Source organism: Rattus norvegicus, chromosome 1, assembly GCF_036323735.1.
Source record: "Rattus norvegicus strain BN/NHsdMcwi chromosome 1, GRCr8, whole genome shotgun sequence".
Classification (NCBI taxonomy): Eukaryota; Metazoa; Chordata; class Mammalia; order Rodentia; family Muridae; genus Rattus; species Rattus norvegicus.
Genome location: NC_086019.1, coordinates 268,545,264 through 268,566,422, shown reverse-complemented (window position 1 = coordinate 268,566,422; position 21,159 = coordinate 268,545,264). Strand labels below are relative to the sequence as shown.

Below are 21,159 nucleotides of genomic sequence, written 5' to 3'. Positions count from 1 at the left end.
GGGAAGCCTATGGTGAGGCAATCTATTATGTCAGTGCTTGTGGCAGATAAAACCTGCTCTGCTGATAGGACCAAAGGAGAGAGAAGAGAAGAGAAGAGAAGAGAAGAGAAGAGAAGAGAAGAGAAGAGAAGAGAAGAGGAGAGGAGAGGAGAGGAGAGGAGAGAGGGGAGGAGAGGGGAGGGGAGCAGAGGGGAGGGGAGGAGAGAGGAGGGGAGGGGAGGAGAGGGGAGGGGAGGGGAGGGAAGCGGAGGGGAGGGGAGGGGAGGGGAGCGGAGGGGAGGGGAGGGGAGGGGAGGAGAGGGGAGCGGAGGGGAGGGGAGGGGAGGGGAGGGGAGGGGAGGGGAGAGGAAAGGAGAGGACTGGGGTCCTACTTTCTACTTCCAGAGCACAGCCTACAGTCCTGCTACTTGGCCCCACCCCGAAACAGCTACAGTGTCAAGAGAACAAGGGAACCAGTCAGAGTGCAGGTTGGCTGGAATAGCAGCTCAGATGTCAACCAGCCCCTCTTAAGCCCTCCTGTCCCAACCTTCAAAAGGAAATGATTAGACTGCACCCATCTGGCCCATCGCACCAGCTTCGATCCAGTTTTGACCCTTCTCATTGTCTCTCTGTCCAGTGAGGCTGGCCTCTGTACACTGTAGGCTGCATCCCTCCCTTTGTAGACCACATTAGAGGCTCCTTCCTCTCCCTGAATGACATATTGAAGATTCCTTCTCCCCATGAACCACATTATAAGTTCCTGTCTAGTCTGATCAGTGGAGGCCAGGGCAGAGGACACAGGGCAGAGGGGTGAGTTTGGGTTATTCTTCCTCTGTCTTGTTCTTCACAGCCATCGCAGACTTACTCCACCCACCTGCCCACTGAAAGTCAAAGCTTCTCCCGAGGCCACCTCTCCTTTTATCAGTTTCCTTACAGATTCAGGTAACCCTCAGGCCCAGGGGTCAGTCGAAAGAACCCCACAATGAGTTACCAGCTCTACACACCCATCAACATCTTGGGAATTCCTGTGCCCTGTCCAGGCCTTCGTAAATGGTCCTTATATAGTGTGTCCCATAGGGTTCTCATCTGAGTGGCTGTCTGTTTCCCTGCACACACTTGAACATGCAAGTGCACACACACACACACACACACACACACCACACACACCACACACACCACACACACACACCACAGATGTGCATTGCATACATGCATACATACTAAATGTGATAATTTTTTTCAAAGACTGTGTCAGGAGGGGCAAAGAAAAGCTCAATAGCATCTGAACTGCTCCTACCATCCATCCATATTCTGCCTGATTTGCTTTTCTTACTTTGCTGTGTATTTAAAGGAACCGGGAGGGGCTGGGGATTTAGCTCAGTGGTAGAGCGCTTACCTAGGAAGCGCAAGGCCCTGGGTTCCCTCCCCAGCTCCGAAAAAAAGAACCAAAAAAAAAAAAAAAAAAAGAAAGGAACCGGGAAAGAGACTTGACATGTTGACTCTTAAATGAGAAATGAGTGCTTTACAGGCTGAGCTTCTCCCCACGTGAACTAAAAGGCTTTTATTAAAATACAAAAAGAAAGGGGACAGGTGCTAGCTTTTCCACTGAGGGCAAATGAGGGACCATCATTATGGACTGACACAGCTCTTGGCAAACCCTGGTGATGCAACCAGTCAGGATATTGGGCCTTCATTAAGCTGAGAAGTTCCCCTGATGCCCCCTTCTCTGGCAGAGCTGACACCATGATTACAAGTGCTGTGTTCAACTAGAACTTGGGGACAGATGCCAAACTTCCCCTCAGAGTTCATAGATACTCAGAAAAGAAGTTAGCTCCCTTCAGCTCCTGGCAGTCCCCTCTTGGAGACTGTGGAATGTTCACTGCAGTTCTGCACCGATAGGCTGGTTTTCCAACTGGAAAGTAAAGGTACCTTCAATTGGGCTTGGGAGATTTCCAGGTCAGTCCTCACCCTCCCTCCCTGAGCCCATTCCTTAGCTCCACCCACTCTGGGAAGGTGCCACAGGAGGACCCTGGAGCCCCAGAAGCAGCTGGAGGTGCAGACAATGGGTTGTATACAATTGTGTCTGGATCCCAGGGAGGTTGGGTTTGGGCATGTCAAGAAACAGAGCTAGAGGAAGCTTAGGTAGTAATTTGGAAGATTTAGGAGTTCTTAGCCTGTCATCGGATTTTACTGTCACCGGTGACATGCCTAAGTTCTCTCCAGAGTAGGAAAGATAGACAGAAGGAAGGCCAGGTGTGCCGGTGTGCCAGAGCACACTGGAGGAGGAGCAGGATGCTTTAGAAGGCTGAGGACACAAGCTGGGGCCTGGGCTAGCACTCCCAAGGCAGAAGCAGAGGGCTGATAAACTCCCTGCAGTAGAACCAGCCTTAACAACTCATGACAACAGAACATGCTCCTTCACAAAACAATAAACGAACTCCGTTTCCACCAGTTCCCCACATAGCGGAGAGGTGTCTCATCATCACTGTAAGAAAAAGCCCGGCCGGCGATGAGGGGCAGAGAAGGAACTTAAGAAGGCAGGAAGAGACAGACCTGAACTGCCTTTGAGGCTTGCCCCATTGGTCAGCTACTGGATATGTGTTTTCCAACTCCTAAGAGCTGGACTTTGCTTCAGGGATGACCCAGCCTGAGCATCTTGCTGTACTTGATGACATACATGCCTTCCCCAGGTCTTGTGGAACAGTAAGCAATGGTTTCCTAAGCCGGACTGACTGAGACCCTGCCCCTAGCCCAGGTCAGCGTTGCAGACCTGTGGGACACTGAAGTAGTAAGGCATCAGAAGATGCCTTGTTTGGTGACACTTTTGTATGCCTCCAAATTAACAAAACCACAGCAGGTATGAGTCATTTAGTTCCGCAGCTTGGTGATAATGACCCATGCTTTGGCCTTGTACTCACATGGCTGCTTAGAGAGCTTTGTCTCCATCTCCTACTTCAGCCTACCCCCCACTTCCCCCCAAGAAAAAGCAGGGTGCATCTTCCTCTCTATTGAAGGCTGCCCACTAGTACAAGTATAGAGGATGGCTTACCCTCCCAAGCTACCATGGTCCTGGACCTGAAGACCCAGGAATAAATGTCATCCATTAATTCACCTAATCACTCAGTCAGTCCTCACTCCAGTAAGAGCGTGATCTACAAGAACACAGTGTCTATATTAGGAAAAGCAGTGCAGGTGTTGCTGATGGAGATAGGAGCCTGGCCCTCCAAGCCTACCATGTATAGCTACTGTGCTGAGAACCTTCAGGGGTAACTTCCTCAGCTCTCACAACAGTTGGAGGGACAGGCGCTGTGACAAACCCCACTGCAGAGATGAAGCCACTGAACAGAGGGCAAACAATGACTCCAGGGACACCAGGGAGCAAGGGAGCTGGGCTAGGTGACCAGCAGGCTGTTTGCTTATGATGGGTCTCAGTGCCTGCTCTGGTCACCTTCATTCCCTGTAGGAGAGCTCCTAGGACCAGTGAGGCAAGTGCTGAGTTTGGGATGAGAGAGGTATCTTCATTAATCTTGAGCTACATGACAAAGCATCTGATAAGGCAACTTAAGGAAGGAAGGAAGGGTTCGTTTGGCCCTCAGGGTGAAGATGCAGTCCATCATGGAGCAGGCATTAGGACAGCAGCAGCTTTGAGGCACTGGCCATGTTATATCCACAGTCAGGGAGTGGAATGAGTGAGTGCTGGTGTCCAGCTTTCTCCCTTGTATTAAATTCAGGATCCCAGAGTTCGAGATGGAGCTGCCCACATTCAAGGTGGGTCTTCTGTGCTGCGTTAAACACTCGTGGAAACGCTGTCCTGGGCACGTGCAGAAGTGTGCTTCTATACTAATCCTAAGTTCCATCGAGTTGACAGTGGGGATTAATATTAACAGAAGGTTCATTGGATGAAGGGGGTGATGTTGGCCACAGAAGCATCAGTCATCCTAAGTTGACCTGACCAGACAGCCCTGAAGCACAGGCTGGTTGAATCTCTCCCTGGGGGTAAACTTGACTGGACTTTATCTTGTTGAGAAAAGGCAGTATCTCCCACTTCTGGTACTCCCTGTCTACAACACACACTTTTCTGATGGCTTCAGGCTTTGAGCATGTTGACATTGTGAATCAAATGAGCCCATCTAGCATTCTCTCCTGTGGACCTACTATGTTCGTTCACCTTATATAACTCTAAAGACAACTCTATTTCCCTAAACCTGGACTACGAAGGAGCCCCCACTCTGGGGTTCAGAATCCCTGTCAATTTATAAAGCCCAGAATGGCTCTGTGTGGTCACTCCCCTTGACATCTGAAGCACACAGGAGTGTTTGAGATGGTCTCAGTGTAGACGGTTAAAGATTTATTCTACCAGGAGGTTGGGTACTCTACATCCCTCAGGGCAAAGGCCAGGGCTACCTGTCTGATGTGCAGGAAGTGACCTGTGTAGCTTATTCACTCACACCAGGCATGGCTTTGGCTTGCTATTCCTGCCCACATCAGCTGCCCAGTGTATGCTGGGCCCTTGTGGGGGCCATCACTCTTTTTCCATGTTCAAGTCACCATATCCCCTCCACTGTTAACCACACCAGATGGGGGAGCTTCTGCTGGGCTGTATGTGGGTCCAAGAGCTAACTGTTCTGTGCTCCAGAATGAAGCCCACGTAGGAGAAAGCTTACACACCAAACAGGCTGAGGAATTATGCACCTAGGACAGTCTGTGCTAAGGAGTCCCAGAGAAAGGAATTGCAGAGTAGGGAATACAGAGGGCTTTCCAGAGGAAGTAAGACTTCTGGCCTTGTTAAGGGTCGGCATATTATGGTTTGGCTCAAGGCTCAGAGGGATAAAGTACCTCAGAGCAAACTAACTCAGAAGCAAGGTCATAACAGACATGCTTAGGTGAGACAAAGTTGGAATGAAAGTAGTAAGGAGGCAAACGCAATAGGATTGGACCTCTAAAGGGTGACAGGTGCACACTCGCACAGGGAGAAAGCATCAGGAGGCAGAGATAGGCAGTGCTTCTGCATGCCAATAAATGCCGGATGCTGCCAGAGACTGGGAGTGGGCAAGGGACCCATTCTCCTTCACCAGCAGATTCTGTAAAAGGAAGGAGTCTTGCTGACCTCAGCCTCATCCTTCAAAACTCCAACCCAAGCTTAAATACCTAGATACCTAGTTTGTAACACTGTCCCAGAAACCCTAGCAAATGACACAGCCCAAAAGCACAGCAGGGGACTGATGTGACACCCAGGAGGAAAGCCTGCTTCTGGCTCTGCTGGTTGGTGAAATTGGTAGACACTGAGTCCCTACTCCCAGCATAGTCAGCAAACATGAGGACCTGAGTTCAGTCCCTGATCCAGGCTTAATGATCTGCACTTGTAATCCCAGTGCTGGGGAGGTAGAAACAGGCAGATCCTTGGGGCTCACTAGCCACCCAGCCTAGCTTAATTGGTAAGCCCCAAGTCCCAGTGAGAGACACTGTCTCCAAAGGGAACAAACTACAGTAAGGTTAATGGCTTACTGGGCTTCTGAGGAATAGCATCCAAGACTTGGCTTCCAAATGTTCCCACGTAAGTGTACTTGCAAACGCACGCGCGCGCGCGCGCGCGCACACACACACACACACACACACACACACACACACACACACACACACAGAATGTGGAAAGAGATGCAGAAACCAGATACAGAGCCATGGCCAGGGAGGTGGGTAGTCATGGATTTCTAAGCTGTAGAACTAGGCCATCGTCCATCTCTTTGCCTACAAGCCCTCATGACCAGGCAAAGAAGAAATCGAAGGGGAAACCTTGGCCACATCCCCATCAGCCTCCCTGGCCCAGGTCTCCTCCTTGCCAGCTGGCCAGACTCCCCACCACATACCTGGCTGGGAGTCAGTAGGAAAACAGTGTATGTTTGTCAGGTCCTGCACTAAAGGGCAGTAGATCAATGCTAAGCTAATAAATTAGAGAGAAATTGGATTTGTTGGTTCACAGTGTATAGAATTATGGAATCTAGTGTGAGCTTGGGGTCTTTCCAATGGCCCAGGGCCCTATTAGGAGAAAGTACAATTCTAGGTTGAATTGTGTCCCTCTGAGTTGAGGCTCTCGGCCACAGGACTTGGTCTCATTGCTAAGAGGGTTTGGACAGGCATAATCAAGCAGACCAAGCACTCCAGATCAGAGGCCTGTAACCCAATGATCAGGGTCCTCATAACACGGGGGTGGATTGTACAGGAACACACCACGTGGAGAAGGAAAAGCATATGCCCTAGGGAACCAGGAGCGACAGCAATCTATCTGCAAGCCAATGGGTGCTAGAGCTCGCTCAGCACCATCAAAAGTTGGAGGGGGTGAAGAAGCCTTTCTCATGCCCTCAGCAGGAGCATGGCCTCGCCAACACCTGTCAGAATGGGATGGAATACAGTGCTGTCATTTCCAACTCCTGGCTTACAGGGTCTGGGGAGGGGCTGTAGGCCAGTGGTTGGGAGAGTCTCTCAGTCCACTTGAGGCACCAGCCTTTTGCTCCCTTCTGCCTTTGTCTTCTGTTCACCTCTTCCCTGCAGAAAAGTGACTCTTTGTCCCAGCATTCTGGCCTTATACAGGTCAGCTGCACTGGATCCCACCCTTGTCCCCGCACTAAGCTTCTTACCCACCCCTAACGCATGTTGTCTCCCAGCTCTATTACTTTAACCCATCCTCCTACCTGACTTTTGCCAAGGGCTCTCCCTCAATCACCACTTTAGACCTGTGTCACATCCTACAAGTAGGGGTTCAGTTCAGCACCTGTGATTATTTTGCTCACCTAGGAAACTTGGTGAGATCATGTCTCAAAATAAGAAGTAAAGAGAAGCTCAGTGGTAGAGCCCTTAACCAGCATGTGCACAGCCCGAAGTCCAACTCCTAATTCATAAAACAAAAATTAAAAAAATGACTACACACTCTCCAGCTTTCCCTGAAGCTAGGTGCAGCTTTGTAATGGATTCTAGGCAATGAAATGCAAGCAGAAGCAAGTTACAGAGAACTTCAAAAGGGGATCACAAAGAGAAGGGGCACCCAGTTCTTCCCCATATGTGCCTGGAACTGCATATGTGACCAGAGATCTTTAGGCAGCCATATTGGACCGGTGAGCTACTGCCTCTGAGGGGTGACTTTGAAGTTACTTTGAACTCTACATTTATCTTGATTGGGTTCACCTAAAAGAGAAAACTAAATTCTATCTCATATTGTTTAAACCATGTGTTCTTCTTGGAAACTTTTGTTTCTTGACTGCCATGGGTCCCTCTTCTACATCAGCAGAAATGTCATAAAACTCTTCATCTACAACATAAATCTTAGAAGGTGCAAAGCCCTTGGCCAGGGCTACAGCATGAACCAAGCAGTACCTTGTAAGTAGCCCTTTGCATGAGGTATGGTCTTGTAACTACTGCTGGAAACCCTACCCAGAGAACACTTCAATATGTGTGGGTGGGGGGAGTTGTGGGGGGTGATCTTGCCAGCTTGCATACTTGTACAAGAGAGCTATGCCCTCCACACTGAAGTCTCCCAACCGAGTTTTGTCTGGTTGTGGCTACGTTCACTCACACCTCCCACCCCATGCCTTAGCTGTCTCCATTCCCCAGCATCCTGCCTGCTCATGAACTCTTAACTATTGAAATCCTAGAAGCCACAGTGTATATCCTGCTTACTCAACCTGGGGCCATGCCTACTCAATGCTGACCATCAGTAGACCCACAAGAGATCACAATGCTACCATACAAAGAGGACCTTACATCTGACTTTTTTTTCCTCTCTGTAAAATGCATCTATCTAAAATGTAAAGGTGTGACAAGTTTAGTCTGCAGCTCCTTTGGTAGAGGGTTTGTCTAGTATGCAGGAAGACCTGGGTTCAAGCCCAAGTACTGTATAAATAGGTGGGCACACGCTTGTCATCCTAGTACTACACAGGCGTAGGTAAAAAGGCTACAGTCCAAGGCTGGCCTGAACTAGGAGACCCTATTTCAAGATGGGGGAGGGGCAGAGTTTGGGAACACATCCCAATCCAAGCTACCCAAGGAAGTCACCTCTGTGATTGGTTTGGGGAGAGCAGCTAATGCAAGTGGCAGGCACACATTGAGACAGTGTTTGAGTTAGATAGATGCCTTTGGTCTTCAACCGTCTCCAGTCTCCACTCTTTGCTCATCACCTTCACTACCCATCACCCCACAAGCAGTGTAAAGAGTGGAATTCCAAGTCTGAACCCAGCTCTGGTCCACCTATATAAGTGACTTCAGATGCCTGTCTGTCACGGGTCTCACGCCCCTCCTCTAGAACGGGAGGCCTTGGCCTTAAGACAGCGCCCTTTGCAGATCTACACCCGTGGAAACCACTGTGGAACAAGGGTGGTGGGATCCTCAGCCCTGCCATGGGACCGAGAAAGCATACTTTCCACCCCACAAGTCCTCAGGCGATCACCCCACTAGGCAGGCCCACATGAGCTTCCTGTCTGTTTCTATCAAAGAAGCCAAGGGCTCCATGCTCTTCCGTGAGCACAGTAATTTTCCATCATATTCAAGAGCTGCCTCTACTCCATGATACTCAGGCAGGCTCCCAACCCCTCACCTCACCTACTATGTATCTTAAAACATTTAAGAAGCATAGACTTATTCCATCTCCATCACTCCAAGCAGAAGTCACAGGTTAAGCGCTTACCTATGCCACCAGCTCCTAGGGTGGGCCCACCTTCCAATTAAGGGAAACATTTGAGGAAGCCACTCTTATAATGGTATCTGGAGCCCTGTGAAGCTCTTACCCAGACAGGGCTCGGCTTTGCTCACACTGGGCAGTGCTCTCCAGGAAGACTCCATGAGCCATGAGCCGGGTGCTATGATCCCTGAGGAAGAATCCACTCTAAAGCAATGAGAGGCAGGCTTTTGTGCTTTGGAAGCTGTTAGGGTTCAGAGAAAGAGTTAACCAGAGTCCCTTAGGTTCCCCACGTCCTGTAGACTGCAGAAGACAGTTGTAGGTGGGAAATCTGAGTGTCTGAGAATCTGTGGGCCAGGGCAGATTCCTGAAGATCAGTTTCCCCTGGTCTGAGAAATGACTGTGTTTAGCCAACAGGGAACGAGCTGTCGTTGGTTATCAGTGGCTGGACTGATGAGCGGCTGAGTGTCCTGCAAACCTCTCTCTTCGTGTGCACCATGCACGTAAGGAGGATGGAGACATGAGATGCAGAGCTTCGGGGAACTGGGGAATGAATAGACATTCACCTATCAGCTCCCTAGCCCTCCAGACAAAACTATAGTATATATCATCTTAAAGCTTGCTTTTCAAAAATCTGATGATGCATCCTGGCTATTGTCTTACTCGACAATACGACAACGGGGCAATACACAACCACGAGTTAGTGTATGCGACACAAGCTGGACTCAGTGGGGAAAGGAGAAAGAAAAAAAAATCTTAAAGTTGGGTAGGAAGCGACAGGTGGGCTGAAAGGGTGGAAAAGGGGGAACTGAGGGGGCAAATATGGTCAAAAAATGTTGTGTGGACTTCTCAAAGAATTAAAAGAACGCCCCCACGTGTTTGCCGCCAGTCCAGAGGGTCGACACCCTCACCCATGATTACATGGATCCTCACATCGTACATGCTTCCGAAAGACTGAGGCGGAAGAACTAGCTCTGATTTGTAGATCTTCAGACACCAACTGAATACCCCGTGGTTGCTACTGCTCTGTTTCAAAACGAAGGTGGAGTCTCTGGTGAAGAGGATGTGGACCAAGGGATGAGATCACGGCACTGGGAAGTTGTGCGTGATGGGAAAAGTCGTGGCCTGTAAGAAACCACAGAAAGACTGAGGTCTGCAGAGAAAAGGGCCGGCGAGGAGGCACACTGTGTTCCCTGAAGCCTGATGATTGGGCCCACAGCTGCCCACACTCAGGCACCAATGAGAGCACGGCTTCTGGCCCTGGGTGGTGAAACTTTCTGAAAGATTCCTGAGCTTCTAGCTAGGAGTGGCCATTCGAAAGCAGCTTTGTTGGCAGCGAAGCCTGGAAAGTCATATCCCTCCCGCCCAGTGACGCTCTCCACAGATCCTACATGAGCGGCGGCAGCGGCCAGTTTTTAATAAGGCTTATTTAAAAACAAAAAACAAATCAGCTTATTTTTCAGTGTGAAATGGGTTGTGTGCGTTCGGCCCTAATCCCTGCGGTCAGCCAGCATTCTGCCACTACACCAGCTGTCCAGGTCCCCACAGACTGCCTCACTGAGGGTTATGTCCTCTGTCTGAAGACAAAAAGAAAAAAAAAAAAAAAAAGGCAGAAACCCACTAACGCATTCAGTGCGGTGAAAACTTAATCCCAGATATAATTCTCACTCGAATGAGGAACGTGAACTGGCTGAAGACGGAACTCAGCAAACACTGCTTCTGAATTGAGGTCACCATTCCCTTAATGCCCCATCGCTGCTTCTGCAAGGGATTTGCACCACATAGCAGGTCAAAGCATGTTGATGGGTTTTCCTTACTGGGTTTGTGGGTCCCTCTTGGTAAGTAAACCCAGTGGGGAGGAGTGTGCCTTGTGCCCCATACATGCCAACAGATCTTCCAGGACACTCGGGTATCAAGACTACAGGCACATAGGTGTTAAAAATGGAGCCTCTGAAGCCCTGACACCTTGGAGAAGCCTCTTATGCAGGGACTCCTTCTCCAACAGGATGAATGACTCTTATCTCTCTGGAACCTGAATCCAAATAAAGTCTTCCTTCTATAAATGCTCTTGATCATGACATTTTACCACAGCAATAGAAAAGCAACTGACCCAGGAGGCACCCCTTGTACTCCAAGAAGTGCCTTGCAATTGATGGGCCCACCCCCAGCAGGGAAGATCAACTGCTCTTCTCAGGCTACCGATTTAAATAATTATCTGCCAAGAAACAATGGCAGAGACACACCCAGCAGGAGTTTACCTTGGGCTTGTGTTGTGTCCAGGGCCGGGAGATGGAGTTCTCCAAGAAATGATGATGTGAAGGGTAGCCAGCTCTGTGGAGCCAGCAGAGCCCAGAACCACAAATAGACATGTCATTGGACAGTAGTCTCACTTCCAACACTGTCTCCAGCTCTAAAGGCCCCTTGAGACAGGGCTGTGTTTTCTTTGACCATCCCCACAGCTGAATTCACTCTCATAGCTTTCTTAATTAAGGCTAGCAATTAGTCAAGAAGAAAGAATAAAATTTTGTAGAAATCTTCTCTATCACGTTCCAGATAACCACACACACACACATATTATCTCACTTAACAGAGGCAGCAGGGCCTGCCTTTCATTAACCACAATTACACATGGTGGGTACCACAGTCCAGATAACTGTTTTTATGCCTTGTGATTTAATCACTCTAAGTGTTAACAATTTAATTGGAACCTCCTCCGAAGACAGGAGCCATTATCCTTCTCATCTCATAAGACAATCAGATAAGACATTCAGAAGTACAGCGTCTTCCTCAGTACCATAGCCACAAGAGTAAGAGCCTCTTTGGAATTAACCACTAGCTCCTCCCATGAGGGAATCCTTTCTGTGGGGTACCCTAGATTTGGGGTTATATACCGGGGACACAGGAGCTCCCCTGAGCCAGGTAAAATAGATTTGCTTTGGATTGAGAAACTACACAACAGCCTTCCCTCCTGGATCCCTCTGGAACCCCATGTTCTATCGGTTAGGAACGTCGAATTTCCTGGGATAAAAGGACAGGAAATGGGCAGCAACCCAAGATAAGGCTTAGGAGAGGTAGAAGCTGTGTGGGCAGGAATCAGAAGGCCTGACTTCAGGGGATGGAGGCCAAAGGAGACCCTGCCTGAGGAGTCTTCATCCTTCTACACCCTACAGGCTGCCATATGTTAAAACCCCTTTAATGATCTGGACTCTGTGTCTCACCTTGCAGCAGATTCCAGGACTCTGTCTCTCAACTTGAAGCAAATTCCAACGTCCTAGCAGACCCCCATCCTAACCTCCTCCTCAAGCAGGCCTTAGGCCTCCCTTTCCCCTGAGGAAAGAGCTGAGCTCCCTGAGCTCTCCTGCCCAGAACAACTGTGGCATTTCAATTCCGGATTTAATTCTATGGGTTGATCTGGGAGCCACGAGGACATGGATTAGCAGCCCTGACACTGAGCTTCTAGTCCTTGGAATAAGCAACCTAAATTATCACTCACCAAACCCAGATAGGCTCTGTAGGTTTCTTCCCATGACTCAGGTGAAGCTCTCAGGCAACGGCCATTTTACCCCTTCAGGGATACTTTGGTGAGCCTAGAGAATCATGGGGAGGCAACAAAAGTAGGAGAGGAAATATGGGGGAGGCAGGGAGGGAGGGAAAAAAGAAAAAAGGGAGGGAGGGAAGGAGAGAGAGCAAGAGAGAATTAGCATTACCTCACACTATTAAAGGCTGAAAAACATCCATGGAGAGTTGGCTGGAGCCCAGGGCGATCAGTGCTACCCCATCCAGTTACCAGTGACCTCATATCTTAGTTTGTTTTTAACTGCTGTGATAAAGACCATGACCAAAAGCATCTTGGGAAGGAGAGGTTATATTTGGCTTACCCATCCTGATCACAGTGTTCTATGAGGGAAGCTAAGGCAGGGAGGGTCTCAAGGAACCTAGACAGGAGCCTGGAGGCAGGAACTAAAGCAGAAGCCATGGAGGAATGCTACTTACTGGCTTACTCCCCTTAGCTTGCTCAGTTCGCCTTCTTACACTACCCACGACCACCTGCCTCGGAGGTGGGCACCATCCACAGTGACCTGGGCTCTCCCACATCAATTGTTAATCCAGAAAATGTTCCCACAGGCCAATCTTACAGAGGCATTTCCTCAGAAACAGAGGTTCCCTCTGCTCAGACGAGTTTAGCCAAACACTCAACCACAGCACCAGCTACAGACCTGGAGAGCCACAGAACAAAAATCCAGAATGCCGCCCCCCAAATCCCAAGATTCCAAAACAGACAGTAAGCCCAGCAACAAGCTTGCCTCTTGTCTTCCAGAGAGCTAACCTTTCAGATCTAACTCGTCCTGCAAGCGGCTGGAACAGGCCAAGCCACACGAAGAAAGCCACCTGCTTTACTCTGATCTCATTACAAATCTTAGCGAAACATAAGCAGAGAAACACCCAGAGTGCAGTTTAATCACTTATGTGGGCATTTACTGGCCCAGTCAGTTGGAACATAAAGTCAACCATCGTTGCAGGACTCGGGCTGGGAAGAGGGACACAGCATGAAAATACTTCAGTTCTATGTCACAGAAGGGCCACACGATGGCCAGACAAAAGCCTGAAGCTCATGAGGGTGCAGGAGCAGGCGGCTGAGTTAGTACAGCAGTGAGGAGACCCTGGGAAGGCCTGTGGGCAGAGGCGGGAGTTAGGGCACACACCAAGGACAGACAGCCCAGCTGTGAGTCAGTGGTTAGTACACCCATCAGCACTTTAGAGACTGTAATCTTTTGTTCTCTATGCCAGTGAAGATGCTTGTTATGGTTCCGTCTGAACTATCTCCCCCACGGGCCCTCTTCCACTGTAGTGTGAGAAGCCGAAGCCATGTGGTTCTGCTGAACGCTACCCTACTTTCCTCTCTGTGATGGGCTAAAACATCCCTTACGTTGCTTTATCGGGGTGGTTTGTCAGAGCGGTTTTTAAAAACAACAAGAATATTAATCACCCCAATGCTTCTTTGAGACAGACATTATAGATGCCCCATTCATGGAGTGCTTGGACCTCTTAGCAACTCATACATGGAGTATTTTTGGGGGGAACCCCCTGTGCAAGGATGGCCACAAATGCTCCCAGAGCCATTCTTCTTTTTCCATATTTTTATTATTTTTTCTTTTATTGGATATTTTTATTTACATTTTAAATGTTATCCCGTTCCCAGGTTTCCCCTCTAGAAACCCCCTATCCCATCACCCCTTCCCCTGCTTCTATGACAGTGCTCCCTCACCCACCCACCCACTCACCCACCCACTCCCTCCCACATCCCTGCCCTGACACTCTCCTACACTGGTGCATCCAGCCTTGACAGGACCAAGGGCCTCCCCTCCCATTGATTCCTGACAAGGCTATCCTCTGCTATATATGCGGCTGGGGCCATAGGTCCATCCCTGTGTACTCTTGGGATGGTGATCTAGTCCCTGGGAGCTCTGGGTAGTCTGGTTGGTTGATATTGTTGTTCTTATGGGGTTGCAAACCCCTTCTGCTACTTCAGTCCTTTTTCTAACATCTCCATTGGGAACCCCGTTCTCAGTTCAATGGTTGGCTGCAAGCATCTGCTTCTGTATTTGTCAGGCTCTGGCAGGGCCTCTCAGGAGACAGCTATATCAGACTTCCCAGAACCATTCTTATCATAGTAATGCTCTAATTCTTTGGAATTTGGTTTTCTGTTGCAGCTATAGCTGCCTGGCACCATTCCTGGGAACATGGTCTTCGTATAGGAAACACCTGTCATCGTGCCTGCTGTCCTGCCCTACCATGTGCGGTCACCTACACTGTTGGCGTAGCTGGCAGCTGTGGAGTCATCTACACTGTTGGCATGGTTGGCAGTGGTGCCATTGCTTTCACTGTCTATCAAACTCTCATCCTCTGTGGACTTCTCTGACCTGACCACCTCTTCCGGGCTGCTGGGGATAGGAAGATGGTGCTCTTGGCTGGGGACAGGGGAACGGTGCTCTTGGCTATTTACAGTCTTGTTAACTCACACTTTCTGCCATCTGGTGTGAGAGATTTCAATGTTTTAATGAGACACTGGCAATAATTTTTTAGTTGCTGATAAGCCTGCCTGAGTCACAGAGACCAAGGGGGCACAGGAAGGGTCTGGAAAGAGAAATTCAAAGTAAGTAGCTTTCTTTATACAACCTCAAGGGCCCACTATGGAGCTCTAGAAAGACCTGGGAAGAGAAGAGAAACTGGGAGAAGAGCTATGCTTTAAACATATAGACTCTATATTCTTAAGTACCTGGTGCCAGGAATTAAGGGCAGATCACTGGAGAAAGAAGGAAGGAAGGAAGGAAGGAAGGAAGGAAGGAAGGAAGGAAGGAAGGAAGGAAAGAAGGAAGGAAGGAAGGAAGGAAAAGGAAAGGAAAGAAAAGGAAAGAAAGGAAGGAAGGGAGAGGGTAGGAAGGGAGGGGAAGGAGGGAGGGGGAGGGGAGGGAGGGGGAAAGATAGGGAGACATGCTGCATGCACTTCAGTCATGTGGAAGACATTCATATTTCTTTCCGCATTCTTCAAATTTTCCAAAAACATCTTTAAGGATTGTCATACCTCACATTTCACGGAGACCAGTGTCATTGAACAGGTATGTGTTTGTCTCTTCATTCACCCAACAGATGAAGGTGTAGAGGCTGACTCAAAAAGACAAAGATCCTGTCTTCATGGGACCCAGCAAGGCTGCCTTGAAAGAAATGCTCACAGGTCACCGTAAAACTCAAGGGAAGGACAAAAGAGACTGCAACGTGAGATCAGCATCTCATTACTAAGCTGTGGTACAGAGCTCCCCAATGTCCCCTTCATGGTCTAGTGCTGCACAGCATCAATCATATCTCAGGCAATGAACACCATTCATATTTACTGCTGCACTGTTCATAATAGTTGAGATCTGGGGCTAGCCCAGGGGTTCATTACCAGATGAAAGGAGAAAGAAAATGCAGAATGTTTGCATGATGACTGTACTGGCTGGTTTTGTGTGTCAACTCAACACAAGCTGGAATTATCACAGAGCCTTCCTTGAGGAAATGCCTCCATGAGACCCAGCTGTAAGGCATTTTCTCAACTAGTGATCAAGGGGAAGGGCCCAGCTTATTGTGGGTGATGCCATCCCTGGGCTGGTGGTGCTGGGTTCTATAAGAAAGCAAGTTGAGCAATCCAAGGGAAGCAAGCCAGAAACATCCTTTCATGGCCTCTGCATCAGCTCCAAGTTCCTGCCCTGTGTGAGTTCCTGTCTTGACTTCCTTTGGTGATGATCAACAATGTAGAAGTATAAGCTGAACAAACCCTTTCCTCGCCAGCTTGCTTCTTGGTCATGGCGTTTTTTGGAGGAATAGAAACCCTGATTAAGACGATGAGACTTTGCTCAACTGCAACAAAGAACGAGATCGAAACATTTGTGGGAAAATTAATGGAGCTGGAGATCATTACGCTAGAGAAATAAAAGCCCATAAGATATCACATTATCTCTCACAGGCAGAATCTAGATTTAAATCTATTTCTGCATATGCACACACGTGTATATATGCATATGCACACCCAAATGTAGGACAAGGACATAGAAAGACTTCTGTGAGAGAGAAGGGTACTGTGGGAGAGGAAGGAGAGCACTTAGATCAGGAACAAGTTGGTGACATTTCATGAGTGCTGAGTGAGACCTGGAATCTACTATTATCTGGAATGAGCCTGAAGCAGATATTCTGCATAAATTTCAAGGGCTGAGCAGCAATCATGGAACCCTTTTGCTGGTATTCTGTCTAAGCTCCACCTCCACGGCTACCTGGCAACAGCCAGGTATGCTCCACCCCAGAGTTGCCTGGCAACAGCCAGCTGTGCCTGACTATAAAGGGGGCTGCTTGCCCCCTCCTCTCTCTCTCTCTCTTACTTCTCTTGCTCTCTCTTACTCTTCCTTTTCTCGTTCCCTCTTTGTCCCTGTCCCTTCTCTCCCCATCCCCCGCCTTCCCCTCCACGTGCTCATGATAGGCCTTTCCTCTCTTCTCCTCTTCTTCTCTCATTAAACCTTTCCACATGGTACCATGTTGGCTTGGTATGTTCTGTCCAGGCATGTGCCAAGATTTAAACCCTAACATCTTTTCTAAGTATCAGCTGTGAGTCAGAAACCGAATGGTGGTTTTGAATGAGTCACACCTTCTGTAATTGATAGTATTTGTCCCAATTCCTACCCTTAACATGTCCTGCTTGTGGACTGAACACACTTTTCTCTCTCTGCCAGTAGGCTCAGCCTTGAGATCTGTTATAGCCAATAGGATATAAGTAATAAAGCAACCTGAGGGCTTGAAATGTGCTTCAGCAGTCACTGGCCTTGATGCTCTTCTGTGTCTCGTCATTACTGTGGGAAATGTCCTGGAGACAGCTGCTGCCACACTGTCCTGAGCCTGTATGAAACTCAACAAGTGGACTTGAGCCCACCCGACCCGCAGCTTGAAGCTACAGACTGTAGCTTCAGAAACACTCAAAATGCCATTCATTACTGTACGCCACTGTGACAGGACGGGCGCTTGTTACACAGCCATTCCTGACCAACATAATTTAAAGCGTCACCATTCAGACAGGCAGGCATTCTTGTCTCCCATCTGACAGCTATAGACTCTGAGGTTTACATCCCGGCCTGCATCATGAAATTAGTAAGTGGCGTAGTTGGGATTTAAGTCTAGTACACTCTGCAACTAATATCCTAACTGTGGGTTTTATTGCTGCTCCAGAAAACCCACACAATGATGCACAGATGTGTGTTGTGTAAATTTGGATGTGACATCACAACTGTCCCCCAGCTCTCAGAGCGTCTCAGATGTACAGACCCAACCAGCCCTGTCGGGAACTTCCCAATGACGCCCTTTGCCTTCCTGCCTGGGAGCTTTCAGTCCTTATTTTACAGCATCTCAGCAGCTTTTACTATGTTACAACTAGATGAAAACTAAGAGTGAACCTTTTTACTAACTATGCTACAACTAGATGGAAACCAAGAGTGAACCTTTTTACTATGTTACAACTAGATAAAAATCAAGAGTGAACCTTTTTACTAACTATTCTACAACTAGATGGAAACCAAGAGTGAACCTTTCTACTATGTTACAACTAGATGAAAATCAAGAGTGACGCTTATCATAAAACATTGGTGCATGCTGGGAAAGGGGAAAAGACAGTGAAAGAAGCAGACTGTGTTTTAGAAGCAAGAGTCCTGAAGAGGAAAGGATGTGCTTATTGTTGGCTGCAAGGGGCTGACACGGGATCCTGATTCCAGCAAGAGGTTGGAGGTGGGCACTTAGATTTCCTGGGCAATGAGCAGTGATCTGATCTGGGTGAGTCAGGTATGGAACTGGAGACCAATAAATGCTCGGGGCCTGACCACTTCGCACCCCTGTGCACTAAGCCATAATCCAAAGGAATTGGGCAAGTTCAAGGCTCCTCTGAGGTTTTTCTCCCCAGCTTTCCCAAAACATGCTTCCTATCTTTTCTTCAGCCTGGGAGGATCATGAGGTGAGCTGGCAGCAGGGATAGCCAACAGGAAGGGATACCCCATGTCCTTGATGCCCCAGACAGCAGAAGGGATTGCCCCAAGTAGAATTACTTATTGACTATGCCCAGTTAGGCAGGAGAGCCACTCACTGCTATTCTATCTCAACCTGCTGCAAACCTAGATAGATGAAGGACTGCAGTACTGGGTGGCACTTAGAAATGGGTCACAGCTAGTGAAGTTGGGGGAGGTCGGGGTTTTGTGGAGGCCCTGTATGGGGAAATAGCAGCCAGAGGAAAGGAATTTGGGTTGAACTATTTTGGATCCAGGCCTGGACTCTTCTCTGTTCATGAACTAAAGCTAGGAGGGCCTTGAATTCTTTTCCTTTCTTTATTTTCTTTCTCTCCTCCAAGCTCCCTGGGGAGGCGAGGGGGACAGGACATCCCATACTCTTGGTGTGTTAGGCTCTCTCAGGTGTCTGCAGACATCTGCTTCTCACACCGTAAGTGCTTAAAAAGGAAAGACAAGGAAAATTAAGGACAAGTGTGGTTCACCCGACCTCAGCCTGATGCTTCCCCAGTGCCAGTTCTGCCCAGGGTGGGTCGCCTCTCCCAGATCAGGCAGCTGGGTCACAGCTTTGCTATGTGTTTGTTTCTGAGCAGCCTGACTTCAGCAGTGACTAAGCTTGGAAGCTGTAAAGCTTAGTGATAAACCTGTCAGTGGGGCTGTGGGCTATGCCAGGATGCTGACCCTAGGTGTCTTCTTCAGCAGGGTTGAACCCCTGGGTTCCACTCTTCCCAGCACCCAAGCAATTATGCCTGGAGTGGACTGGAAGTCAGGTGCCTCCCAAGGTCCTCCTGTGCAGCTGCAGCTGTTCTAGGTCGGAGAAGAGCCAGTCTGTTCTTTGACTCTGTCCTTTAGTCACAGAGAGCTGACAGCAGGGATCAATGTAGGGACACCAGCCAGACAAACAGAGTTGCAAGACAGTCATCACTGTTACTAGTCCACATGGCCTTGGGCACCTGAACTACACCTCAGCTTAGAGTCTGAAAAGCCAGGACTATGATTCTTAAGGACAAAAGGACACCATGAGCATTTCCTGGTGGTGAGGGTGGACCCAGACGGAGTCCTATCAGATGAATGTAGCACAAGCAAGTACTGGGAAAGGGAGCGATTTTCCTCAGTTTACTACCCTTCTCCTTTTCTTTCACCCCTCATCTCCTTCCTCCTCAACAGTTCTCCCTTTTTCTCCTCCCTCTTCCTCTTCCTCCCCCTCCTCTCTTTCCCTCTTTTACATGTCCCCTCCCTCCTTCAATCTGCCCTCTCCGCCTTAAATCTCCCCTCCTTCTTCCTCTTTCTCTCCCCTCCCTCTGTTCTCTTCAAACACTTGGATCCAGAGATAACTCCAAACCTGCCTCTGATGAGTCAAGCCAGACTTCCCCACCCCCAGGAGGAAAGAGTGGTGACCCAAGGTGACCGAGAGGGGACAGGTCCAGCTACTGACGGCAAAACCAGACACAGTTTCCCAGTACACAAGCGCTGTCTTTGTCCTGGTAATCCCGCTAATGTGGCTCTTCCCTCTTCAAGGTTGAAGTCACCCTGAGTTCCAGGCAGGCTCCAGCCTCCAGACATAAGACCCTCTGGGAGTCTTGGAATGAGGAAAGGGGAGTCTCTGAAGGAAAACCTGATAGAGGGGGGAGTCCAGGAAGATGGAACTGGCCTGGGCTCCAGATCAATGCCTTGTCCAGGAGCGCCCAAAGTGTTTGCTAAAAATTCAAGTTCCAGGCCAGGCAAGAGAAGTGCCATGGAAGCCTGAGACAGGATCTGGGGGTATACATTTGGCCCTCCCCATGTGCCCTGCTTGCCCTTACCACATAGGTCCAGGAAGAAAGCCGGAGCATAGACCACTTGACGAAAACAAACCAATCCCAGACTGGAAGAAGTGACTGTATTTCATGGTTCTTCACCCATAAACTCCCACTCCCTCCTTCTGTTGGGTGGGTCTGAAACAAAGTGTTCAAAGGCTGAGGTGGGTGAAGGGTAGAGATGTTTGCAGCTCTTTCCCCGCCCAGCTCAATATCAGAACTCGGTCAAGGGGAGGCCTGTGGCTCTTGCCAGATCATCTGCATACAATAAGCACATAAATCAATCACCACCAATTTATATCCTGCCCTGGTCCACCCAGCTGCGGAGGCTGGAGGCTGGTCTGAGCTTCAAGCAAGGTTAGGGTGGGGCAGAAAAATTGGGCACCTGGGTGACTGTGGTCCTGAAGCTGCCACCTATCCTGCTCAGGGCGACCTGTGTCCACAGACACAGCAAGACAGCATTAGCTTCCAACTGGCACTCAGAAGTAGAGACTAGGTATTCCCAACATAGTTCAAAAAAATAAGACTGCAGGTGCTGGAGAGGTGGCACAATGGGGAAGAACACTGGCCACTCTTGCAGAGGACCAGGGTTCAATTCCCAGCAACAACATGACAGCTCACAACTGTCTGTGACTCCAGTTCCAGGGGATCTGACACCCTCATAAGACATACATGTAGGCAAAAACATATAGTGGGGATAGCTCTCCCTGAAATTGTCTTTCAGCTGCATGAGGAAGCCCTGGCCAGGCTGTTCTGCCCCTGTCCCTCCCACTCAGTTTCCTGACTTCCTTTCTCCCCTCCTTCATGGCTTCCAAATCCTCAAGGAATATGAGATTTTTCAGCCTTACTTACCCACAGACCCTGATTTGGCTCTGGACACTGCTCCTGATTCTTGGGCTCCACAGACATGTTAGTACCTGTTAGAATTACAAGCTGACGGGAGGAAGTGGGTATGCAGATATTCTAGGTAGCAGGAGAGAACTCAACCTTGTGGATTTTAAAACCTGGGAAATTCCTCTCAGAGATGGCCCCTCAGGTGTAGCTAGGATCTTCACTTGGGCACAGAAAAGAATTCTAGAACCAGCCAATGTGGAGCAGAGTTGGAGTTTACTGGTTCTGGAATTCTTTTACTTTGTTTAGTTCAAGAAAGAAA

The 21,159-nt window shown here is 49.0% G+C and overlaps 1 long non-coding RNA gene and 1 other non-coding gene across 2 annotated transcripts in view; one reads left to right on the top strand and one right to left on the bottom strand.

Annotated features, from left to right (window-relative positions):
* Emx2os (Emx2 opposite strand/antisense RNA) overlaps positions 1 to 10,704 on the top strand; it is a 57,171-nt gene extending 46,467 nt beyond the window's left edge. The window contains exon 4 of the transcript NR_176829.1: positions 9,052 to 10,704. This is a non-coding gene — a non-coding RNA (Emx2 opposite strand/antisense RNA). The remainder of the gene's footprint in view (positions 1 to 9,051) is intronic.
* The window catches only part of LOC120100068 (uncharacterized), a 54,676-nt gene extending 34,531 nt beyond the window's left edge, over positions 1 to 20,145 (bottom strand). Inside the window, exons 1-3 of the long non-coding RNA XR_010063325.1 lie at positions 20,013 to 20,145; positions 15,225 to 15,354; positions 12,135 to 12,228 (exon numbers count right to left, since the gene is read on the bottom strand). This is a non-coding gene — a long non-coding RNA (uncharacterized LOC120100068). The remainder of the gene's footprint in view (positions 1 to 12,134; positions 12,229 to 15,224; positions 15,355 to 20,012) is intronic.
* Between the last annotated feature and the right edge of the window lie 1,014 nt (positions 20,146 to 21,159).